This window comes from Diceros bicornis, chromosome 9, assembly GCF_020826845.1.
Source record: "Diceros bicornis minor isolate mBicDic1 chromosome 9, mDicBic1.mat.cur, whole genome shotgun sequence".
In the NCBI taxonomy this organism is placed as follows: domain Eukaryota; kingdom Metazoa; phylum Chordata; class Mammalia; order Perissodactyla; family Rhinocerotidae; genus Diceros; species Diceros bicornis.
Genome location: NC_080748.1, coordinates 27,458,121 through 27,485,137, shown reverse-complemented (window position 1 = coordinate 27,485,137; position 27,017 = coordinate 27,458,121). Strand labels below are relative to the sequence as shown.

Genomic DNA, 27,017 nt, shown 5'->3' with positions numbered 1-27,017 from the left:
CGGGGTTCGGATCCCGCGTGCGCACCGACGCACCGCTTCTCCGGCCATACTGAGGCCGCGTCCCACGTACAGCAACTAGATGGATGTGCAACTATGACATACAACTATCTACTGGGGCTTTGGAGAAAAAAAAAGGAGGAGGATTGGCAACAGATGTTAGATCAGAGACCGTCTTCCTCAGCAAAAAAAGAGGAGGATTAGCACGGAGGTTAGCTCAGGGCTGATCTTCCTCACACACACACACAAAAAATGTAAACAAAACTGCCAATGAAATTCAAGTTAGTAGCACTCATTTAATGCGAGAGAATGATGCACAGAAAAAACTATTATCACAAATAGAGTTCAACAGTAGAAAGACAGAGCCCTGAATCTAATTCTATATTTAATAGGTTTCTGTGTTTTGACTTCAATACCATTAATACAGAGAATGCTTTATGTATAAATTCATCATACAAAATCTAATAAATGTTGAGCAATCTTCAAATACCAATTTAATCAAGTGTTATTTGATCACTCTGTAAGCTCTATATTCACCTGAAGATTAGAACTGAACCACTGTTAAAATTTGCCCATATGAACATCTAATCCAATCGCTACTAGAACTGAGAAGAAAAAATATTTTCATTGCAGTAACTACTACACTTAATTGTTTATGAACTGTTTTAAGATGGTACACAAAAAAAGATCCAGGCAGCATCCCCCTCCAAAATATGATCAAGTTACTGCTATCCTTCAATTCACATTCAGTATAGATAGGGGTGGTGAGTTAACTTCTGAAGTACCCGAAGTTAGGAATCCACTCTTCCGAGGGGTTTAGTTAGCACTTGAAGCACCCAAATCAGGAGTTAGCTTCCAATTAGTAAGTGCTTCAAGTATCAACATCTGAATTTAGACACTGGTTTGTTAATATAAGAGATGTTGGAAATAACTTTTTATTGCTGAAATAGAATTGTTCAAGATATATGGATTGACTAGGAATACTGTTCAGGTGCCTTGATTCTTACCTGTCTGCAGTCTGAGAATCTGGCAAGCCCTGCAGTCTGTCTTCAGAGAAGTTTTAGAGTCTAGGCCTCCCTTTGATCCTGTGTCCCACCCCTTCTTGGAGGATTCTGTCACCTAATTCTAGCCAGGTCTTTGCGGTATCTCCTACGGTTGAAGTTTTACTGCAAGGTGGTAGTCTAGAGTCTACAAGGGCTAAACTCATAGAACAAGCTGCATGACTTTTTGTGACTGCTTGTTAATACATTTGTATTAGTAGCAGAATGTTTGCATAAGTAGCACAATTCTGTCAAAGGCCTGTTTTATTATTTTATTATAATATAATTCACTTGTAGTAGGATTAGAAGGATTAAAATACGTATGCATCTTTAAGGGTAGAGGATAGATTGTTGCAAGGCCTCAAAGTCAGCATGCTTACAAATATCCTACCTGCTCCCTCTCTCCTCCCCTCCAAAAAAAACACCACCTACTCTTCCATAAACATTCTCAATATTAGGAAACAGTACAACCATCCAAACAGTTGCAAGAACCCCAATCCTGAGAGATCATCCACATCTACTCACTCTCTCATTCTTTGATGCCCAACAAGTCACCAAAACAGGGTTCAAACCTTCTAGCTCCACTGTCACTATCCTAACTAAGCCACCATCATCTCACCTGGATCACTACAACAGCCTCCTAACTAGTCTTCAGTGCACTGAATCAATTTTCCAAAAGGCAGCCAGAGCGCTCTTTTTAAAATGAAAGCCCGTGTTGTCATTCTCTTGAATAAAACCTCTCAATAAATTTTTTAATCTCCTAGAATCTCCCACCCCACAAAAAAAAGAGTCACCAGGACAGCCAAACCAAAACCCCATGGACAAAATCTACAAGACTGGGTGACAAGAGTAGCCCCATAAATTCTCAAAGACAAGAAAGATCTGATTAAATCACCAACTATGTGACTCACATGGTATCAGCATGTATGCAGAAACAGACGGGAAGACGAACAGGGCAACTAAAGCCAGGAGCAGAAGAGAACCCAAAACTATGAATCACCAGAGTTTAGAAAAGCAATTTGAGAACAGTTGCAAATAGAAGGGATCCTTTGCACACGCCAACACTGTGAGGTATGATAAAGCTAGACTCAAAAACAGGGGCTGGGGGCCGGCCCAGTGGCGCAAGCGGTTGAGTGCACGTGCTCCACTGTGGGGGCCCGGGGTTCGCAGGTTCGGATCCCAGGCGCACAGCGACGCACCGCTTGTCAAGCCATGCTGTGGCGGCTGTGCCATATAAAGTGGAGGAAGATGGGCATGGATGTTAGCTCAGGGCTGAGCCTTCCTCACAAAAAAAAAAAAAAAAAAAAAACAGGGGCTGAAGTCCCCCTTCCCAGACAAAGCACTATACTGAAAAGAAAGTTCTGGGAGAAGACTCCCAAGTGAGCAAGAAAGGCATAATTGGGGCAAAAGAAAGAGAGGATACACATAAAAGTGGGTTAGTGAAACAGAGCCAGATCTCAGAAAATAAGAAGCCATATATATATTTTTTATCACTTTGTAAAAAACAACAGGGGCTGGCCCAGTGGCGTAGCAGTTAAGTTTGGTGCACTCCGCTTCGGCGGCCGGGGGTTCACAGGTTTGGATCCCGAGCGTAGACCTACTCCACTCATCAAGCAATGCTGTGTCGGCGACCCACATACTAAAAATAGAGGAAGAGGGGCACAGATGTTAGCTCAGGGCTAATCTTCCTCACCAAAAAAAAAAAAAAAAAAAAAAACTTGGATTTTTGGAGCCGGCCCTGTGGTGTAATGGTTAAGTTCACATGCTCTGCTTCGGTGACCCCAGGTTCATGGGTTCAGATCCCAAGTGCAGACCTACACATCACTCATCAAGCCATGCTGTGGTGGTGTCCCACATACAAAATAGAGGAAGACTGACACAGATGTCAGCTCAGGGACAATGTTCCTCAAGCAAAAAGAGGAAGATTGGCAACGGATGTTAGCTCAGGGCCAATCTTCCTCACACACACACAAAAAAAAAACCCACAGAAGAAGGGGGTCTAGAGTGGTAAAGCCAGAAAAGCTATCCTGATGCATCCCTTGCTCCAAAAAGTTCGGGAAAACCTATCATAAAAGGAACAGAAAAGGAATGGGGTCAAATCCTATACCATAAGAAATAGAGAACAAGGTGCAGAATACTGACGTTAAAAGCCTGCCAAAAACTCATACATACAAAACAGAAAATGACGGAAATTGTGAAAGAACATTATAAATCAGAATTAGAAGAACTCAGAAATGAGGTCCTAGAAATCAGGAAAGAATCTGAAATAAAAGAAAAAATTATTTCGGAAAGGAAACCTAACCAAGAACAATCATAAGATCCAATACACAACAGATAGTGCTTAAGAGATACAGAAGGTGCAAAGGAATAAATTTTTAATCAAAAAGAAATGAAGGTAAAAATTATTAGAAGGAGAGTGACAATAAAGAAGATAAACAAAGAAGATCTAAATACATATAATGAGTTCTCAAAGAAGAAAACCAAAGCAATGAAATAGAGCAAATATTAAAATCTATAATTCAAGAAAAAAAAATCCTGAAACTAGCAGGCTTGAAATGAAATACTGAAAGACTACACCTAGTACCTGGGGAATCAATCCAGAAAAACCAATACCAAGATATATTAGTAAAACTAACGGATTTCAAAGAAAAATGCCTCTGGTCATCAGGCAAAAAAAAAAATCTAGTGATTTATAAGGTAGATCTAATAAGTGAGTTCAACGAGGCCACAGGATACAAGATAAAAATACAAAAATCAATTTGTATGTCTATATACTAGCAATGAAAACATGGGCACCAAAATTAAAACAATATCATTTATACTCTCAAAAAGATACTTAGGTATGAACCTAACAATACACGCATAGGACATTTATATTGAAAATTACATAACACTGATGAAGGAATTCAAAGATCTAAAATAAAGGACAGACATACTGTGTTCATGGATTGACGGACTCAACTTGGTAAAGATGTCAATTCTCCCCACAATACAGGTTTAACATAATTCCTCTCAAAATTCCAGCAATATTTTTTGTAGATACAGAAAAGATTATTCTTAAATTTATATAGAAAGGCAAAGTAATTAGAACAGCTAAAACAATGTTGAAAAAGAATAATAAAGTGGGAAGAACCAGTCTAATCCAACTTCAAGATTTATTATATATAGTAATCAACATGCGCGATATTGGCGGAAGGATACATACACTGATCAACGGAACAGAATAGAAAACCCAAAACAGACCTACACAAATATGCTCAACTGATTTTTGACAAAGGTGTGAAAGCAACTCAATGGAGTAAAGACAGACTTGTCAACAAATGGTGCTGGAACAGGTAGATAATGATAGACGAATGTATGAACCTCATCTTAAGTCTCATTTTTTGTTACTGCCGTGGAGTCGATTCCAAGTTCTAGCGACCCTATGTAGAGCAGAGTAGAACTCCGCCCTGTCTTTTTTGTACCATCCTCTCACCTTCCGGCTCTGTATCTGACAATGCTGCGCTGCTATTCATAGTGTTTTCATGGCCATTTTTTTTTGGAAGTGGGTGGCCAGGCCTTCTTCCCAGTCTGTCTTAGTCTGGAGTCTCTGCTGAAACCTGTCTACCCTGGGTGGCCCTGCTGATATTTGAAATAGTGGTGGCATAGGTTTCAGCATCACAGCAACACACAGCCACCACAGTGTAACAACCAACAGATGGGTGGTGTGGTTCCCTCACCAGGAAATGAACCCAGGCTGCAGCAGTGAGAGCAGTGAATCTTAACCACTAGACCACCAGGGCTGGTCTTAAGTGTCAACACAAAACGGATAATGCTTAAGTGTAAAACTATAAAACTTCTAGGGAAAAAATAAGGAAAAAGAATCTTTGGGATCTGGAGCTAGGCAGAGTTCTCAGACTTGACCCTAAAAGCATGATCCATAAAAGGAATAACTGGTAAATTGGACCTCATCAAAATTTAAAAATTTTGCTGAGAAAACCTCATGTGAGGAGGATAAAAAGACAAGCTAGAGAGTGAAAAAAAATATTTGCCAACCACATATCCAATAAAAGACTAGTATGTAGAATATACAGAGAACTCTCAAAGCTCAATATTAGAATAAACAATTGAGTTAGAAAACGGGCAAAAGAAATAAAGAGACATTTCATCAAAGAGGATATACAACAGACAGCAAATAAGCACATGAAAAGATGTTCAATATTATTAGCCATTAGGGAAAAGCAAATTAAAATCACAATGATATATTACTACACAACTATCAAAACAGCTAAAATAAGTCACTGTAACAACACCAAATGCTGGCGAGGACATGGAGACACTTATACATTGCTGATGGGAATGTAAAATCATACAGCCATCTGGAAAACAGTTTCTTAAAAACCTAAACATGCAAATACCATAGGACTCAGCAACTGTACTTCTGGACATTTATCCCAGAGAAATGAAAAGCTGTGTTCACAACAAACTTGTACACAAATGTTTATAGCAGCTTTAGTCATAATAGCCCAAACTTGGAAACAACCAGGTATCCTTCACAGCTTAAACAAACTGTGGTAGATCCATACCATGGAATAGTATACAACAATAAAAAGGAATTAACTATTGATACAAGCAAAAGCTTGAATGAATCCCCAGGGAATTATGCTGAGAGGAAAAAAAGTCAATCCCAAAAGGTTACATACCATATGATTCCATTTAACATCCTTGAAATAAAATTACAGAAATAGAGACGAGATTAGTGGTTGCCAGGGGTTGAGGAGACAGAGGTATGGGAGGAAGTGAGCCTCAGCTACAAAATGGCAACATGAGAGATCCTTGTAGTGATAGAAATGTCTTATATCTTGACTAAATATCAGTATTTTACTATAGTGTTGCAAGATGTTACCACTGGAGGAAACTGGGTAAAGAGTACACAGGATCTCTCTGTATTACATTTTACAATTGCATGTGAATCTACAATTTTCTCAAAATAAAGGTTAATTTTTAAAAATTTTAAAAGGATATACTTCAAATCAGATGCTGAGGAGGAGGAGAAGAGGTCACAACCGATTTCAATAATGCACATAATAGGAATTCAATAGATAATAACTAAAAGAGAGGGGACTAAATAAAGCTAACTCTCGTAACAAAAATAGAAACTTTCCAAAATACCAAAAATATACTAACAAAGAATAAAAACAGATCACATAGAACTATTTCACACATAAATATACAGGAAAAGGGAGGAAATAGAGTAGAGAGCTCAAGGAAACTAGGCTACATTTGACTTTAGAACCATATGAAAATGAATTACATATGTGTATGACAAAATTAAACTTTAAAAGCAATCCCTAAAATTAAAAAATAAACTAAAAAATTAAGTAATGAACCTAAGTGTGTATCCAGTTGATGGCAGAATCACACTATCCCACATGACTTTTCAACACAGTAATTTGACTGTATATCCCCATCCCAGTCAACTGTAAAGACAAGAGAAGTACAAAGAAAACTCTAAACTACCTTCAGTAATCCTATTACTGGTTGTAGTGTTGAAATTGTTATTCTGAGACTGTTGTGTGTGTATCTGGAATAAGGGAAATAAGGAATAATGTGATATTCTAATTCTATCATTCCTGGTTTCAGAGAAAACCAGGAATTTCAGCCCGGGATAGATGTATGATAGAAGAGGTTTAGTAAAAACCTGTAATCCTGAATTTGAACAGAAAATGTCAATATATGCATAATATATCTTTAAAAACTTTCTATATCTGTCCACTTAAAATTCCTAGATCTGTCAAAAATACTCAGGAGCTAACTTGAAGGGACTCCAATTGGTGAGGGATGGTACAATTAGAATATCAATAAGGATAATAACCACAATGAACTGAAACATAAATATGATTCAATTCATGAATTTAGAACAAGAAAAAAGCAAACCTAATTGGTCATCATTGGAAGGTGCTAATGAACTACCTCACTGTTCTGAAAACTGATAAATGGAAAGAATCAAGCATTCATTTTGCCTTCACCTAGACAAATTCTACCACGGGGGTAACCTAACCAATTAATAAATGAGGGGAAGTTTCTTTTTAAAATGGTATTCCAGCTAATAAAGAAGGAATGACAGAATTACAATATCACCATTTTACCAATCCTAGTGAATAACAGATGGTCCTCAACGGCTGTCAACATTACAAAGAGACAATCAGACACTATGTGCCTCCCAATGGAAGAGAAAACCACCACATAACGATGCACTCTTGTCCCCTCTGCCTAAAATAATCTGAATCTGATAAAGCCTCCAGATTCAACTATGAATTTACAGGAAATACAGAGAACAGATAAATATGTTCAATGACACCATAAGGGCAAAATCCAGACTATGAGAGACTCTATGAACCCAGTATCTTTAATAAATAAAATGCATGGAAAAAAAGAGAGATGGTAAGATTAAAAGACTACAAATTAAAAAAGAGACTTCAAACTCATATCAATCACAATAAGGGTACAGACCTTTATTTTGATAGTGATCCAAAAAAACTTAAAAAACATATAATTTTTGAGATAATTGGAAATTTGAACAATGACTGGATACTAGATAGTTTTGAAGGAGTATTGTTAGAGTTGTGTGTGTGTATGCAATGCGATAATGGTATTGTGTCGATTTTTTTTGAGTCCTTATATTTTAAATAACATACATCTTAATAACAAAAACAGTATATGTCACTTCTGGAAGACCTTGTACTTTGAGAGGTCATCTGTTTCATTTAGACTAGATCCTAGCTATAAGAGAAAAAATACTTTTCTAATGCATCGCTGAACTCAGGTAAGTAATAAAGGGTGGAGGAGCCAGTAAGGTTAAGCCTAAGGGGGAAGACGTAACAGGTAAATAAATGACAAGGGAAGTATGAGGGTAATAACCTATTTCACACGGGAACAGAAATTAAATCCTGGACCCTTATGCAGGGTTGGAAAGCTAAACCTTAAGATTTCTCATTTAGCCAGAACCCTCAAGATGGCCCAAACGGACTGTTTCTCAACAGATGCAGATATTCTCTGTAGAAAAGCAGTTCTATTAGGCTCTCAGGATTAAGTAAAAGTCACCAAATTACAAGAAAATAAACCACTATAAATAGAGACATAACCATAGAGTCAATGGCAACAACAGCAACAACTACAGGCCCACTCTCCTTGGAATTAGAACACTAGAATTAAGTTATAAAATATAAAATAACTCCAGCAAATATTTAAGAAGTAGAAAAATGGAGTTAAAAATAACAGCAAGCCAGAAGAAATGATCAGAAATGACCAGCAGATCTGAAAAAACAAACAGAGCTTTGAGATGAAAAATAATATAGTACTATAGCCAAAATTAAGAACTCAACAGATGAGTTTTATAGCAGATTGGATGTAGTTTAGGAGAGATTCAGTAAACTGTAAGGCAGGTCAGAAGAAACTATCAATTATGAAATACAAGAAGTATAAAGACTATAAACACAGAAGAAAGGGTAAGAAACACAGAGGATACAGTAAGAAGTTACAACACAGTGTTTATTTGGGTTCTAGAAAGATAACAGAGGCATTGAGCAGAACCAACATTTGAAGAGATAATGGCTGAGAATTTTCCAGAACGGATGAAAAACACTGAAGGACAGACTCAAGAAACCCAACAAACTCCAACTGGGAAAATTACAGTAAAACTGCAGAGCCACCAAAGGGGGGAAAAATCCTAAAAACAGCCAGAGAAAAGCAGATTATCTTTAAAAAGTAACAGACTGAAAACTGACTTTTAAAAAATTCTCTATTGAATTTATTTGCTATAGTTGGGCCTTATATATAAATGGACACATTTTATAGGTCTATAACTTCATTAACAAATTATAAAGTATACCATTTTTAATTTTAATTTTTTACACAGCATATCCCCATATTTTTCCTTCCTAAACCTTTTCAGTCACAGGAACAATTTGAGAATCACTTTAATAAGATACACTCAGTGGTTTTGGTTTTGACTGCATTTGTATAATTGACAGTTTACTACAAGTTTGCCTTTTTAAAAACACTGGCCCTATAGAACATATTGTTGACATACAAATTCAGGTAGTTTTAGAGCCATCAGAAGCCTCTGTCAACCCCAGGTTAAGAATCTCTATAATGAAAATAAGTAATTTCAGAAAAGAACAGGAGAGAACTTTTTGGGGTGATGGAAGTGTTCTAAAACTGGATTGAGGTGATGGCTGCATAACTGTAAAAATTTACTGAAAATCAAACTTTACACTAATGAGTGAATTGTATAGTATATAAACTATACTTCAATAAGCCTGTTTAAAAAATTCTCTGCAGTACAGATATTTATATACTCCTTCCTTTAGCTACTAACTCTGTTTGTCTAAGTATACTAACTGAAGCAAATGTATAAACTTTATTTGTAGAGAAGGAGGTAAGAGACTGTATGTATAAGGATACAAAATTGGCCTCTGAAGTGGTGATATAGCTAGAAAACTATATCTCTGAGACAAAAAAAACCTAACGGGTACTGTGCTAATACCCTTAAGATTGCCACCAACTGAGTATCCATGTTTCAAAATATTCATTACAAAGCTGACTTCTGAAAGGCAATGGAAGGCACAAAGCAGTGAAATGATATCTTCAATGTGCCAAAAGAACATTAACTTCAAACTCAGAATTCTAAAAAGAAGGAATGATATGGGGCCAGCCCAGTGACATAGTGGTTAAGTTCAGATGCTCCACGTCAGCAGCCTGGGGTTTGCAGGTTTGGATCCCGGGTGTGGACCTATGCACTGCACATCAAGCCATGCTGTGGCAGCATCCCACGTACAAAATAGAGGACGATGGGCACAGATGTTAGCTCAGGGCCAATCTTCCTCACCAAAAAAAAAAAAAAAAAAAAAGGAATGACAGAATTCAAATACCACCACTTCACAAAAGTTAATAAATTAATGGATTTAGGCAACGATCATCACTGGTTGCTAATATCACAAGAAGAGATTATCACCTAATAGAAATATATAATACCCCAGAAAGTGAAAAGCCAACTCATGTAACGGGAGAAGAGATTTGCAAATCATATATCTGATAAGGGACTTGTATACAGAATATACATAATTCAATAATAAATTATAATTCAACAGTAAGAAGACAACACAATTTTTAAAAGGACAAAGGATCTGAATAGACAGTTCTCCAAAGATAAACAAATGGTCAATAAGTACATGAGAAGATGCTCAACATAATTAGCCATCAGAGAAAAGCAAATCAAAACCATAATGAGACATCTACTACGATGGATAAAATAAAGACAGTTAAGTACTGGTGAAGATGTGGAGAAACAACTCTCACATCCTGCTGGTGGCATTGTAAAATGGTGTAGCCACTTTAGAAAACAGTCTGGCAGTTCCTCAAAAGGTTAAACACTGAGTTACCATATGATCCAGCAATTCTACTCCTAGATATATACCCAAGAGATAGATATGAAAACATATGTCTGCACAAAAACTTGTACATGAATGTTCACAGCAAGACTATCCACAATAGCCAAAAAATGGAAACAACCTAAATGTCCATCAACTGAAGAATGGATAAACAATGTGGTATATCCATACAATGGAATATCATTCAGCAATAAAAAGGAATGAAATACTGACAAATACTAAAAACATGCAAGACCCTGAAAATATTACGCTAAATGAAAGAAGCCAGTCACAAAAGACCACATATTATACGATTCCATTTATATGAATGTCCTGAACAGGCAAATCTATAGAGATAAAAAGTAGATTAGGTCTGGGGGAGGTCAATGTACAGGGAAAATGGGGGAATGGGCAATGACTGCGAAAGGGGATAACATTTCTTTTTGTGGTGATGAAAATATTCTAAAATTGATAGTGGTGATGGTTGCACAACTCTATGAATATACTAAAAACCACTGAGTATACTTTAAATGAGTGAACTGTATGGTATGTGAAAATGTATGTGAATTATATCTCAAAATGTTTTTTTTTAAAAAGTATGTAATACCACCCAAAAATCAGTCTTGGCAAACAAATAAATAAATCATGCCAAGTTTCTATATCTAACAACAAATTTACAGAAAATACAGAGAACAAAAGGACATACTAAACACCATGGGGTTGCAACCAGCAAAATCCAGGATAAACAACCCCATTTCTCTAACAACAATAAGCAACAAGGCAAAAAAGGGGGGAGAGGTGGCTTAGGAAATGGAGTAGGAGCCTATAGATGAAGAGAGATTTAAGAGACATATCAACCAATGACAATAAATGGACCTTATTTGGATACTGATCCAAACAAACCATAATGTGTTTTAATATAAAAAATAATCGGAGAAATCTGAACACTGATTGGATATTTAATAGTAAGTTGCTATTATTTATTATGTTTAGCTGTAATTTAAAACATCACTAACTTAACGATATATAATAAAAGTATATACAGATTAAAGTGGAAAATAAATTCATCAATAGAAGAGAGCCCCCAAATAAACCCAAACATATATGGAAACTTGATAGGAAAGAGACAGCATTGCAGACCACTGGGGAAAAGACAGACCATTCAATAAATCGTGCTGGGCCAAAAAATTATCCATGTGGGGAAAAAAATGAAACCAGATACCTACTACATCACCATACAGAAAAATCAGTTCCAAATGGTTTGAAAACTTATAAAAATAAGACTTTAAATTTTTAAAGAAAGATATCTTTATGATCCCTGAGTGGAGAAAGATTTCTTAGGCAGGACACAACAAACGCTAATACCAAAATAATAACCATTAAAATTCAGAATTTCTATCCTTTAAAAGGTGTCACACAGAAAGCGAAAAGACAACCCAAACTGGAAGGATACTTGAAGCATTAATAGTGAATAATAAATACCCAGAATATATAAAGTACTCACACAACAATAAGAAAAGACAATAGGAAAAAAGAAGAAAGGTAAGAAAAGGCATTTCATAGCAGATAAAACCATAATAACCAATATGAAAAGGTGGTCAACCTCATTAATCAGGAAAATGCAAATTAAGACCACAGTGAGATACGATTATGCACTTACGACTGCCAAATATTAATAGGTATAACATCACCAAGATTAAAGTTCATAAAGATGCAGAGCAACTGGTGAAACGTCAGTTGGTACAACCATTTTTGGGAAACAACTTGGCAAAATCTGGTAAAGCTGAAAAATACCCAAGGACACAGCAATTCTACACGAAGGTATAAATCCTACAGAAACTCTTGCACATATGCACCATGAGATATATGTAAGTGGTTTCTGGCATCACCGGTTTGTAACAGCAAAAAACAAACAAAATACTGAAAGTGTAGCGATTAATAAACAGAAACCTCATTAGAATGAAGTTGGGAGGCCAAAAGGGGAAGATCTCACGCCCTATATTCACAGCAGAGCCCAGCAGGAAGCAGACAGACTCCCTCTTCTTGACCGGCTGACAAGAAGCTCAGCCAATGAGAGACTGTCACAACTCAGGCCATGAAAATCCACTACACAAGGAACTCCCCATTCCTCCAACAGACTCTCTGTTTACAACAACCGTCCCAGCTTCTTCTTCCCCTCTATGAAGAGTTTCTCCTCCCTTTGCTGCTGCGGGACATGCATGTGGCTTACCAGGGTTGCAGATCCTGAATTGTAATTCCTCGCTGATCCTAAATAAACCCATTTTTGCTGGAGAAATAACTGGCCAACAAAAGCAACTCAAATGTTCATTAGAAAGAGAACAAATGAATTGTGAGATACAACAATTATTACTCAGCAATGAGGATGAATGAACTACAGCTACAAGAATGAATCCAGCAATGTAACGTTATAAGAACTAAGCAAGTAAAAAATAAAATTTCTATTTTTTTATATTATAAATACAAATATTTCACCTTATTTTTATAAAACAAGCAAGCAAAATTAAATACTATATATTATTTCAGGATACAGACATGTATGGTAAATCTAGAAAAGCAAAGTAATGATTTACACACATTTATTACACTGGATTACTTCTGGTAGGAGAGTAGAGATGGGAACGGAAAGAAAAACAGGCAGCTTTTGTTCTAGTTCTTAAATTGAGTATTGGATTCATAGATACTCGTTTTATTATTGCTTCAAAACTTGTATCTATGTTACCTAGTTTTGTATATCAAATATTACATAAGTTTTTAAATGTTTAAAGGAAAGAAAATAACACTCCTGACGCACCACCATGCATTTCGAGTCGTCAATAGCTGTGATCCGCTGACATTTTGCCTCCCATCTCACTTACGCCCAGGAGCACCAACATAGCAAACTGCAGCCATGCAAAGTATCAACTAATGCTAACAATTCCCCATCGGATTTCAATTCACAGAATATGATCCAAAAAACAGTGACAGTCTCAATGCCATTCAGTGTCTAATTCAAACTCTCATTCACTTTCTCATACTACACTTCACTCTGGGTTAGTAGTTAAACTTTAGCTGGTATTAGAATAACCTGGCTTGTTAATACACAGACTGCTGGGCTCCATTCCCACAGTTTCTCAAGCAGCAGGTCTAGGATAAGGGTTAACAATCTGTTTCGAACAAGATCCCAGGTGATATTGCTGTTAATGCTGATGGCCCAGAAACCACACTCTTTAAGAACCACTGCTCTAGGTTAACACTTACATAAAATACATAACAACACAATTATCACCAAATTAGAAAGCATCAAAAATCCTACTGAAAAATTTTCCTCTAAGGTATTTATAAACAATATAAATTATTCAACACACATTGAATACATATATATTGGACAAACTACATTACTGCACTATCCTATAATGGCACAACACAGTGGTTAGAAACATCTGCTCTGGAATTAGCAGTCTAGGTTTAAATCCTGGCTCCCCCACAAGTGAACTTTATGATATTTTGGGAATATTACTGGCCTTTCTATCTCAGCTTCTTCATCATAAAACGATAACAACGCCTCATAGGGTTACTGAGACAAATGAGTCAAACTCATGTTAAGTGTATATAACAGGGGCAGTGCCTGGCATAGAAAACCCTCAATAAACAGTAGCTATCTTCATCATCATTGTTAATAATGCTCCCATATTCCACATGTGTCAGGGTCAATGTCTCATCTATCTCTATACCACTTCAAGACCACTGCGTCTACCCAGCTCTGGAAAAGGCTTATACCACCTAACCGTGTCACCCGGTGCCCATTCTCATTTCTGTCACCATCCCCCTTATAATCACGGAAGACTCTGGCAGATGGCTTAGTTTTCCTCTCCAAACCAAGACAAACCTGACAGCATCCCTGGTGTCTTCAACAACCCTTCAAACAACACAAGTCAAGAGGCTGGCCAGGCACAGACAGAGGCTCTTCATTTTTCCTATGTTTCAGTTTCACCATGACTCAAGATTCTGCAGCACTCATTTCATCAAGAACCAGTCATAGATCTGCCAGTTCAATTAGGATAAATTTTGGACGTTTTACATTTCATTCAAAAACTTGAAAATGTTCAACATTTTAAAATGAAATGGGTAGACTTTCCCTTAAACACTATGTATACAGTGTTCTCTAATTTGAGGCATCCTCTACCCTAGCAGCAAAACTCTCCCTAGATCCAATTAAGGCATTAGACAATTTCCCATTATTTAGCTATTCGACAGACTGACCTAGATCCACAAAGATTACTTGCACACAGATTACTTTAGTCCCTTAACTACTCGATTTTTCTCCCAATTTATCAACCCCTTCCTGTTTTTGCTTCCTTCTTACACAGTCCTCATACTCCAACACTTCCGCCCCCTGTACTTCTATCTTGCTGCCCTGGCAAAAAGCAACCCTTGGGTCACTTCAATTTTCACTCCAAAAGCTGGGCTGCTGAAAGAAAAAAAAAAATGACTCAACCTCTGTTATGCGTATTACCAATTCTATGTCTCTAATTTCAATTGTTTGCTGTCTGAAAATCTTTTCAGGCTTCTTTGGTAGATTTTATACAAAAAACTACTGCTCTCAAGCCCCCTTCTCCATATCTTTCTTCCTCTCAGCAGAAGACCAGGCCTCCTATTTATTAAGAAAAGAGAAACCATTAGATAGCAATTCCCTCAACTTCCTATCATGCACATCCAAATCTCCTCCCATCTCCAATAACCTGCATTCTCAAACATCCTTGTGTCCTTTTATCCTACCACAATGACAGTATAAGAGGTGGCTGTTTTTGCTCTCATCTCCTCAGGGGTCTTGCTTCATCAATTATCCCCTCTCTCTCATTTTTCAACCTCTATTTCCCACCGTCATGAGTAAGCTAAAGTCTCTGTCATCCTATTTTTTTTTAAAAAAAAGCTCCTTCCTGGGCCGGCCCCGTGGCTTGGTGGTTAAGTGAGCGCGCTCCGATGCTGGCGGCCCGGGTTCGGATCCCGGGCGCGCACCAAGGCACCACTTCTTTGTCCATCCTGAGGCCGAGTCCCACATACAGCAACTACAAGGATGTGCAGCTATGGCATACAACTATCTACTGGGGCTTTGGGGGGAAAAAAATAAATAAATAAAATCTTAAAAAAAAAAAAAAAAAAAAAAGCTCCTTCCTGAATCTACATTTTCTTGACTACTGTCCTCCTTAGCCAAAATCCTTGAAAGAGTGGTCTACATTGTCTTTATTTCCATTCATTTAGCCCACTCCCAAAAAATTCCACTGACACTGCTGTTGCCAAGATCATCAGCAACCTTCTATTCATGGAACACAATCCTTATGTGGCATGTCTGCAGAACACTGTTAACCATTCATTCTCACCTCCTTAACTTCCACAATATCATCCCCTTTGGCCTTCTTCCTCTAGCTATCCATAGTGTTCTTCCCTATGTTCTATCTACAGCCCTACAGATCTATTCATCTACTCACTCTACCAACTCTTTCTAGGATACCATACATATTTCTATGGCTTCCATTACTAACTACATATTAATAACTCTGAATCATCCGGGCTTGTTTACTGATGAATTCTGAAACATGCAATGACGTGCAGCTTTTTGGTGAGGTTATAAACAGAATGTATGTATTAGAAAACATCGAGTTAATCTTTAAATATAGGGAAATATTGGTATCTAGTGTTTAAAATAGTACAGTAAATTGTTTTGTCCACATGTATATATTCTAGGTTACCATTAGTCAATTTATTACAGTAGAACCATTACTCTTTTTTGCTGTTGTTATAACATCTTTGAAATATAATTCACAAACCATACAATTCACCCACTTAAAGTGTACAATTCAATGGTTTTTAGTATATTCACAGTGCTGTGCAACCATCACCAAAATCAATTTTAGAGTATTTACATTGTTACAAAAAAATCTTTGTATCCTTTAGCAGTCACTCCCCATTCTACCCATCCTTCCACCCCAGTCCTACACAACCATTACTCTACTTTTTGTCTCTATAGATTTGCCTGTTCTGGACAGTCAAATAAATGGAATCAGACAGTACGTTTTTTTTGTGACTGCTGTCTCCCACTGAGCATAATATTCTCAAGGTTCATCCGTGTTGTTACCTTTTATCGGTACTTCATTCCTCTTCATTGCTGAATAATACTCCATTGTAAGGACATACCAAATTTTATTCATCCATTCATCAGCTGACAGACATTGGATTGTTTCTACTCTTTTACTATTATGAATAATGCTGTTATGAATAAGTTCTTGTGGGGGAAATACACTTTTATTTCTTTTGAGTGTATAACTAGGAAAGAAATTACTGGATCATATGGTAACTCAATGTTTAAGCTTTTGAGGCTGCCAAACTGTTTTCCAAAGTGGCTATACCATTTTACAATCCCACCAACAATGATAAGGGCTTCAATTCTGCCACATTCTCACCAACACTTGTTATTATGTTTTTATTATTTTAGCCATCCTAGTGGGTTTCATCAAGTGGCATCTCATTGTGACCAATGATGTTTAGCATCTTTCCATATGCTTATCAGCCATTTGTATATCTTCCCTAGAAAATGTCTATTCAAGACCATTGTCCATCTTGAATTGGGTTGTCTTTTTATTATTGAGTTTTAAGAGTCCTTTATATATTCTAGATACAAGTCCCTTATCAGATATGATTTGCAAATACTTTCTTTCATTCTGTAGGTTTCTTTTCACTTTCTTGATGATCTCCTTTGAAGCACAAACATTTTTAATTTTAATGAAGTCCAGTTTATTATTTTTTTTACGTGGTTGCTTGTGCTTTTGATGATGTCACTAAGAAACTACTGCTTAATCCAGGGCCACAAAGATTTACATCTTTTTTTTTCTCCTAGAGTTTTTTAACTGTTAGCTCTTACATTTAGGTCTCTGAACCATTTTGAGTTAATTTTATATAGTGTGAGGGAGAGGCTCAACTTCATTCTTTTGCATGAGGATATCCAGTTCAGTTGTTCCAACAGCATTTGTTGAAAAGACTATTTTTCTCCTGTTGAATTGCTTTGGCACTCTTGATGAAAATCAATTTACTATAAATGTAAAAGTTTACCTCTGGACTCTCAATTCTATCCCACTGGTCTACTGCCTATCCTCAGACTAGTACCACACAGTCTTGATTAATGAACCATTACTTTTGACTGATAAACTGTTAAAACAGTACTACTAATCATATGTGAAGACTTCACTCAAGGATAAGCCCTCAAGAAAACATCAAATTAGTTAAAAAGGACGTTAAAGGGATAATCCACACCAGCTGATGATAGTCTATGTGCACAACTAAATGATTTTTTAAGCTGCTACCCGTGAAAAATGAATAAAATGTGTGATGGAGGCAGGGAGGGAATACGTAAGGAAGCTTACTTTCTGAGAAGGAAAGACAGCCAACACGGACAGTAAATTTCAGATGTCAGACCTGAATCATCCCTTCAGCTGTAGCTCCCTTTAGCCAGCATCCTTTAAATAAACTGCTGTATTTGTAAATAAACAGATTTTGGTATATTCTACAAGGCCAACAACCTTGGGAATTTAAGCAGCTTAAAACTTTAAGCCCAAGTCTCTCTCCTGAGCTAAAGTGTCTCCTGGATCACTCCCTAAAAAACCCACAAGTTCCTTAACATACTCAAAACCCAGCTCATCATTTTCCTCACTGATCTTGCTTCACCTACTGTTTTTACCCTATCTGTAGATAACAGTACTCTTTAAAAGTGGGCTATTAAACTACCTCAAAAAGTGGTCCTGAGAATTAAAGATAAACATTAACAAAAGCACCTGGCACAGTCTGTATCACAAAATAAGTAGTCATCAATGTTCATTTCCTTTTTCTACAGACTGTACTCTGCATTTCCAATTTTAAATCCTATTACTTCTCCTCTCCCCTGAGCATTTAATGTCAATGACTTTATTTTTCATTTCTAGCTATATTAGATCCTTTTCAAATATGCCTGATCTATTTTGGTGGTATCTTGTTTTTTTTCTAATGTTTCTGATTCCTTCTTAAAATGATTCAATCACTTAAAAAATATTTATTTTACAGTCTTTTTTTGATACTTATGTTACCGAATTTCTTAAGAGATTTAGAACTGCATTTTTGGTGTCTGCACATTACCTAAAGTAGATATATTTCCTCATGTGTTTTATAATTTTGGATTATAAGCTTGGGGTAGACTTTCCTGTCTTTTTCATGTGGTAGTGGGACTGTCCAAACTTTGAAATATTTAGCCTCTCTATAATAGTAATTAAAAAGCAAACAACTCAGAATTTAAATATCAGAACATTAAATTATCTCTAGATGGAAGGCCATTAATAGTTCATTGCTTGTATATTGAGGAGAGAACAACTTCCAGGCTAAATGTAGACTGAAAAGGGCTCCCTAGCTGCACAGGAACCATGAATTCTACATACATATTTTATCCCACTAAAAGACATATTCCAGGTTAGAACAGTGTTGGCTACAGTTTGTTCTTTAATCTTTCCTTATCCTTTATGTATGTTACATCGTGTGTGATCACAGGAAGCACCAACTAGTTCTGCCTGAGAGTGTCAGAGGAATTTCCCAGAAGAGATGACATTTCTTGAGAGATTTTTTTTTTCACAAAGACTCACAGCTTATCAGCTTGAAACTTACCAACATTGTTCTTTGAAAAAAAAAATAGTAAATGACTTAGAATCTAAATACCAAGACACCAAATTATATTAAATTTGCTATTTGAATGGTATCATCTCTGGAAAACAAGCATTATTTTTATCTAAAAGGTCTTGTCCAACATGGGAAATCAAGAATGAATAGGGAACTTCAAACCTCCTTCTCTACCAAGTCTCACTGGTCTGCTAGCTACAGTTTAAAAAATATAGCAGTTTAATAGTAAACCGAATATTGAAAAATTGAAACCTGTTTCAACTCCTCAAGAAAATCTATTCCAATTCCATTGCAGACAGAAAATTTCACAGCATCCATAGTCCTAAATATCAAATAGAATTTTTAAAAATTGAGGAGTGAGATTTTTTCACTTTACAAATAACTTTGCAATGGAATTCCTTTTAAAAATAAGTTCTCCAGATTGGCACAAGAGGGCTGAAAGGATAGGACTAAAATAAATGTCTTTATGTCCCAAGAGTTTAAAATTTTAGAGAAATACCATGAAATAATTTAACGCAAGAAGAATTGTTAAACATTATAAACATGTTTCATTATCTTGATTGTGGTGATGGGCTCATGACTGTATATACATGTGTCAAAACTTACCAAATGTGCACTTTAAATATGTAAAGTTTACTGTACGTTAGTTATACCTCAATAAAGCTGCCTTAAAAAAATAAGCCTTAGTGAATACAATTTGAGCTGTGAAAAATTATATTTCTATGTACCTTCTTAGGTATTAAAGCCACAAGAGTGATACAATGGGAAGAGTACATGAATGGCTCTGCCACCAACTAGCTATGTGATCCTGAACGTATTACTTAACCTCTCTGAACCCCCAGATTCCTTATTTAAGAAATGAAGATACCATGATCTATCTCCCTGGGACAGTATAGTGAAAGTATCTTCAATAGCAGGTCCTTAACGAACATCTACAAAATACGACTTGTTATTTAATGCAAAAAGTGAGGTACACCTATACAAACCATTCATAAACTTGTGCTTTATTAATTCATTGAATTTCAATGAGAGTACCAACAGCAAACATAGCTACCTTATATATACACTTAAATCAAGGTCCAAAATGTACATACCTTTATTATCTTTTTTCATCTTTCAAACTGTTTGCATCTGTGTATTTAAAATGCTGCTCCCATGGACAGTATACAGTTGGGTCTTGCTTCTTAATCCAGTCTGACAATCTCTGCCGTGTGTGTGTATGTGTGTGTGTGTGTGTGTGTGTGTGGAAGACCAGCCCTGAGCTAACATCCAATGCCAATCCTCCTCTTTTTTGCTGAGGAATACTGGCCCTGGGCTAACGTCCGTGGCCATTTTCCTCTCCTTTATATGGGATGCTGCCATAGCATGGCTTGACAAGCGGTGTGTCGGTGCATGCCTGGCATCCAAACCGGCAAACCCTGGGCTGTTCAAGTGGAGTGTGAGCGCTTAACCGCTGCACTGCCGGGCCGGCCCCAACCTCTGCCTTTTAATGAGGGTATTTTAGTCCATTTATATTTAATGTAATTATTGATATAGCTGAAATTAGGCATTTGTTATGCTATTTTTGTTTTCTATTGTCTTATCTATTTGTCTGTTTTTCTGTTCCCACCTGCCTGCCTTCCTTTGGGTTAATCAGATTTTTTTAGTGTTCTGTTTGATTCCTCTACTAGCCTTTTAATATATATATTTTTTTAGTTTTCTCACTAAAGATTACAATTTGACACTTTAGCTGAAAACAATCTATACAGAATTAATGTTCTACTACGGAAATTAAAGGGCCCAGCATATTCGTGTATGTATGCTCACACATACACACACAGACACCACCAGTGCATGCATAGTATAGCAGATTACCAAGCATTTGGGCAGATCTTGTATGTACATTTTAGGACTCACTCCCTCTGCTGCTCCTGATCTTCCAGGATTTCCCCCCTAAGTTTCTGGCTGTTCTGTCAGCCTGGAACTCTATACTCTTATATCTTAAGCCAATAAGGCTGTATTATTCTGCCCCAAGAAGCGGGAGGATTATGGAGTACCCTCAGACAAAAATCCACCAACTCACAAATTTCATCAGACAGTTATGTTTTAAGAATAGGCTCCCGTTTCTGTCTGCCTTTGCTCACTATCCAGTGCCTTTAAATGTAAAATTTAATATATTTCACCCAGATCTGATAACTGTTAGTTAAGTCTTTCACTTTCTTGATGATGTCTTTTGAAGCACAAAGATTTTAATTTTGATGAAGTCCCATTTAGATATTTCTTTTGTCACTTGTGCTTTTAGTGTCGTACTAAGAGAAGACTGTCTGATCCAAAGTTATGAAGATCTACACCTATGTTTCCTTCTGAGACTTTTATAGTTTAGTTCTTACATTTAGGTCTTTGATCAACTTTGAGTTAATTTTTGCATATGATGCAAGGGAGAGATCAAATATCATTTTACATGTAGATATCAAGTTGTCCCAGCACCATTGATTGAAAAGACTATTCTTTCCCTGTTGCGTTGTTTTGGCACCCTTGTTTAAATTGCGTTGAATCTGCAGATCGTTTGGGGAGTACTGCAGCTTAACTCTTTCAATCCATGAACATGAAATGTCTTTCCATTTATTTAGATCTTCTTTAATTTCTTTCAATGAAGTTGTAGTTTTCAGTGTATAAGTCTTAAACTTCTTTTGTTAAATTTATTCCTAAGTATTTTATTCTCTGTGATACCACTGCAAATGTAACTGTTTTCTTAATTTCATTTTCAGATTGCTCATTGCTAGTGTGTTGAAATGCAATTGATTTTTATACAGTATTCTTGTATCCTGCAACCTTGCTGAACTCACATATTAGCTCTAATAGTTTTCAGTGGATTCCTTAGGATTTTCCATATATAAGATCATGTCATCTTCAAACAGAGATAGTTTTACTTCTTACTTCCAATCCAGATGTCTTTTATTTCTTTTTCTTGCCTAATAGTCCTAGCTAGAACCTCCAGTACAATGTTGATTGGAAAGAACAACAATGAATATCTTTGTCTTGTTCCTGATCTTAGGGGGAAAGCTTTCTATCACTCACCATTAATGCAGTGCTAGCTGTAGATATTCTGTAGATGCTCTTTATCACCTGGAGGAGGCTCCCATCCATTCCTAATTTGAATGTGTTTATCATAAAAGGGTGTTGGATTTTGTCAAATGCTCTTTCTGCATATATTGAGATGATCATGTGGTTTTTGCCCTTTATTCTGTTAATATGGTATATTGATTGATTTTCATGTTGAACCAGCCCTGCATTCCTGGAATACATCTCGCTTAGGCATGGTATATAATCCTCTTCATATGTTGCTGAATTCAGTTTGCTATCAGTTTGTTGAGGATATGTAGGTCTATATTCATAAGGGATATCGGTCTGTAGTTTTCTTTTCTTGTGATGCATTTGTCTGGTTTTGGTAACAGGTAATACTGATCTCATAGAATGAGTTGGAAAGTGTTCCCTCCGCTTCTGTTTTTCAGAAAAGTGTGTTAATTCTTCTTTAAACATTTGGTAGAATTCACCAGTGAAGGCTTCTGGTCCTGAGCTCTTCTTTGTGGGAAATTTTATGATTATGCATTCAATCTCTTTACCTGTTATAAGTCTATTTAGATTTTCTATTTCCTCTTGAGTCAGTTTGGGTAGTTTGGATCTTTCTAGAAATTTTTCCATTTCATATAGGTTATGTAATTTGCTGGCTTATAATTGTTCACAGTATTCTTTATTATGTTTTATTTCTGTAAGGTAATTTAAGTCTTACCTCTTTTTTTTCATCAGTCTAGCTAAAGGTTTATCAATTTTGCTGACATTTCCAAAGAACCAACTTTTGGGTTCATTGATTTTTCTCAATTGTTTCTCTATTCTCTATTTCATTTATGTCTTCTCTAATCTTTATTATTTCCTTCCTTCTGCTTGCTTTAAGTTTAGTTTACACTTCTTTTTTAATGTAAGTATTTACAGCTATAAATTTTCCTGAGCACTGCTTTAGTTTCATCCAGTAAGTTTTGATATGTTGTGTTTTCATTTTCCTTCATCTCAAAGTGTTTTCTAATTTCTCTTGTAATTTCTTTGAACCACTGGTTATTTAGAAGTGTGTTGTTTAATTTCCACATTATTTGTGAACTTCCCAAATTTCTTTCTGTTACTGATTTCTAATTTTATTTCACTGTGGTCAGAGAACATATTTAGTGTGATTGTAATATTTTTTAATTTATTGAGACTTCTTTTATGGCATAACATAACATACTACCTGTCCTACAGAATGTTCCGTGTGACCTTGAGAAGAATGTCTATTCTGCTGTTGTTGGGTGGAGTGTTCTACAGATGTCTGTAATTTAGCCAAACAATCTTGAAAAAGAAGAACAAAGATGGAAGATTTAAATATGCTGATTTCAAGACTTCCGATAAAGCCGTAGCAATGGACAGCAAGATAAAGGCATAAGGATACACACACACATCAATAAAACTGAGTAGAGTTCAGAAACAGATCCATACATATATGATCAATTGATTTTCAACAAAAGTGCCAGGGTTACTCAATGAGTGCTGGAAGAACATCAACCCTTATCTCATAGTATACGGCCATATTAAGCCAAAATGAATCATAAACCTAAATGTAAAAGCTGAAACTAACAAATTCCAGAAGGAAACACAGGAGAAAAATCTTTGCATAGGAAAACTTTGGGGCAATAAATGTTTCATAAAGCACGAACCATTAAAAACTGATAAATTGGACTTCAAAAGTTAAAAACTTTTGCTTTTCAAAGGCCACTGTTAAGAAAATAGAAAGGCATGGGCCAGCCCCGTGGCTTAGCGGTTAAGTGCGTGCGCTCCGCTACTGGCGGCCCGGGTTCGGATCCCGGGCACAAACCAACGTACTGCTTGTCCGGCCATGCTGAGGCCGTGTCCCACCTACAGCAACTCGAAGGATGTGCAACCATGACATACAACTACCTACTGGGGCTTTGGGGAGAAAAAGGGAAAAAACAAAAGAGGAGGATTGGCATGGATGTTAGCTCAGGGCTGATCTTCCTCACAAAAAAAAACCAAAATGAAACAAAACAAAACAAAAAAAATAGAAAGGCAAACAGTAGACAGAAAATATTCACAATACATGTATCTGACAAAGAATTTGGATCTAGATTACAATAAAAAAACTCAACTTAATTAAAAGAAATCAACTCAATTTTTAAAATGGGCCAAAGGGTTAAACAGACAGTGCACAAAGAAGATATATCACTAGCCTATAATAAATATGTAAAAAATACAAAATGCTGGACATCATTAGTCACCAGAAAAATGCAAATTAAAACCATAATGCAATACCACTACTAAAAAGATACACTCGCTAAAATAATGAAAATTATGGGCTGGCCCCGCGGCTTAGCGGTTAAGTGCGTGTGCTTCGCTACTAGCAGCCCGGGTTCAGATCCTAGGCGCGCGCCACCGCACCACTTCTCCAGCCATGCTGAGGCCGCGTCCCACTTACAGCAACTAGAAGGATGTGCAACTATGACATACAACTATCTACTGGGGCTTTGGGGAAAAAAAGGAGGAGGATTGGCAATAGATGTTAGCTCAGAGCCGGTATTCCTCAGCAAAAAGAGGAGGATTAGCACGGATGTTAGCTCAGGGCTGATCTTCCTCACACAAAAAAAATAATAATAAATAAATAAATAAAATAAAAATAATGAAAATTAAAAAGACTGCCCATACTGGTGAGGATGTGGAGCAACTGGAACTCATATACTGCTGGTGGGAATGTAAAATACCACAACCACTTTGGAAAAGAGTTTCAAAGTTTCTTGTAAAGTTCAATACACACCATATGACCCAGCTATTTGACTCCTACATACTTATCCAAGAGAAAAAAAACCTCACACAGAGACTTGTAAACAAATATCACAGGAGTTTTACTCATAACTGCCAAAAACTGGAAAGAACACAAATGTCCAATAACAGGTGAATGGATAAACAAATTGTGATATATTCACACAACAGAATATGAGTCAGCAATTAAAAAGAATGAACTCCAAGTAAACAGAACAATATTAATATTATACTTAGCAAAAAAAGCCAGACACAAAGGTGTATGTATTATGATTACATTTATATGAAATTGTGGAAAAGGCAAACTAATCTAGAATGACAGAAAGCAGATTAGTATTTGCCTGGGGCTGGGGGAAAGGAAGGATTGACGACAAAAGGACATGGGGGAACTTTTGGGAGAGAGAAATATTCTACATCTTGACTGTGACGGTGGGTACAAGGGAGTAATCATTTGTCAAAACTCATCAAGCTAAACATTTAAAATGGATAAATATACCTCAATAAAGTTTATTAAAAGCAGTTGTTACTTGCAGAAAGAGAGGTGGCAAGTGAGGACGACACGTCACTTTTTCCTTTGAATCTGAATTACCAACTACGTGTATTGCCTCTGTAATTTAAAACAAGTTCATTATTCTGCCAAGAAGTATCAAATTATTTAAAATCCTTTCTAAATTAATTTGCCTCAAAGATTAATTTTTCTATAATATATAATTACCAATAACACTCTAATTTTTTTCTCCTATTAATACTGTATTGTGCACTGGATCTGTATTGCTTACCACCACTGTAGCAGCTGATAAATATTCCCTGTAATCTTAAAAATTTGTAAGCAGTCAATAACTAATGCTTAACGGTGTTATAAATAAATAAAACTTATAATAATGTTTACATGACACTTATTTAATGCTGTACTTATTTATTTTATGTAAAAGTGATTTTATTTACAGTACTGTAATATAGCCAACCTAACATTACTAAAGTTTAGTAGGCAGAAAAACTGAACAAGAGCAGGAAGGTGCTGAATCTGTTCTGAAGTTCCCTTAAATACTCCTAAGCACCAGACACCTTCTACTTCACTAAAAAAAAAGAAAAAGAAAAAGTAAACAAATTCTGAATGTCTGTAGCACCAAAACTATCCCTTTCCTAGAGTCATCTTAGCCCCCTTCACTGATACAAGAAAGTCAGGACCCCAATTTCTCCTCCTCAATACAATGGGAGGAAAAAGGTGATTTCAAGCCACACTAGCCCCAAGAATCTACAGCTATATCCTGAATTAAACACTTTGGCAGCGGTCACAACTAGGGTGCTCCTATAACACCTAGGCCTGGGTGTACAGCAGCCTGGTTTCTCCTGGGTTGTAAAATCAGAAACTTAAAGCTAAGTTTCTGTTCTGCTTCCTCTCAAGGCTGTCCCCAACATCAGCAGATTTGCCCAACCTCCCTTCCTCCCACGTACCTGTCCTGCTGTGAAGAGTATACATAGTCTTCTCAAAAATAGGTCCAGTACTCACTATGTTTACCAAGGGAGAAGCATATGGGGGGATATTTTGGTCACATTATATTTAAAGTTTAGCCATGACCACAAACGTATCATATCCTCACTTAATGCCATCCTGTTCCCAAACACAAAATCTTAGAACGAAAGTGAAAAACCAGGTTGGGCCCCCTAATCACTGCATGAAGCTAATGTCTAATATATTAGAAGACTCTGCACTGGTAACTAATACAACTTATTCAGAATACGTTTTTATTCTGAAAATATTCTTGCTAGTTTTGACAAAAGCTAAACAATATACTAAGAACTTATTACCAGGAAAGAAGCATTAAGTAGTGCTTCTCAATCTCTTTCACATCATGGCACACACAGAAAACATTTGTACAGCACATTGAAATTAAGGGACAAGACTGCAAGGTCTCCACCACCCAGGTCCCCAGCTGGCCACCCCTAGGGCAGCACATCAGATGTGGAAAACTGATCTAAAAGACTCTCATGCTAACGCTCTGGGTCACTGCAACAAACCAGAGAGAAGTTCATCCATACA

The 27,017-nt window shown here is 36.5% G+C and overlaps 1 protein-coding gene across 2 annotated transcripts in view; it reads right to left on the bottom strand.

Moving 5' to 3' along the window:
- KPNA3 (karyopherin subunit alpha 3) overlaps positions 1–27,017 on the bottom strand; it is an 85,247-nt gene that overhangs the window by 42,024 nt on the left and 16,206 nt on the right. The window contains exon 1 of one of the 2 annotated variants that reach the window (XM_058548126.1): positions 23,397–23,600. The exons of the other annotated variant lie outside the window; for it this stretch is intronic. The gene's annotated coding sequence lies outside the window, so the exon portion shown is untranslated. Of the gene's footprint in view, positions 1–23,396; positions 23,601–27,017 lie in introns of those variants that run through there. 2 annotated transcript variants of the gene reach the window in all.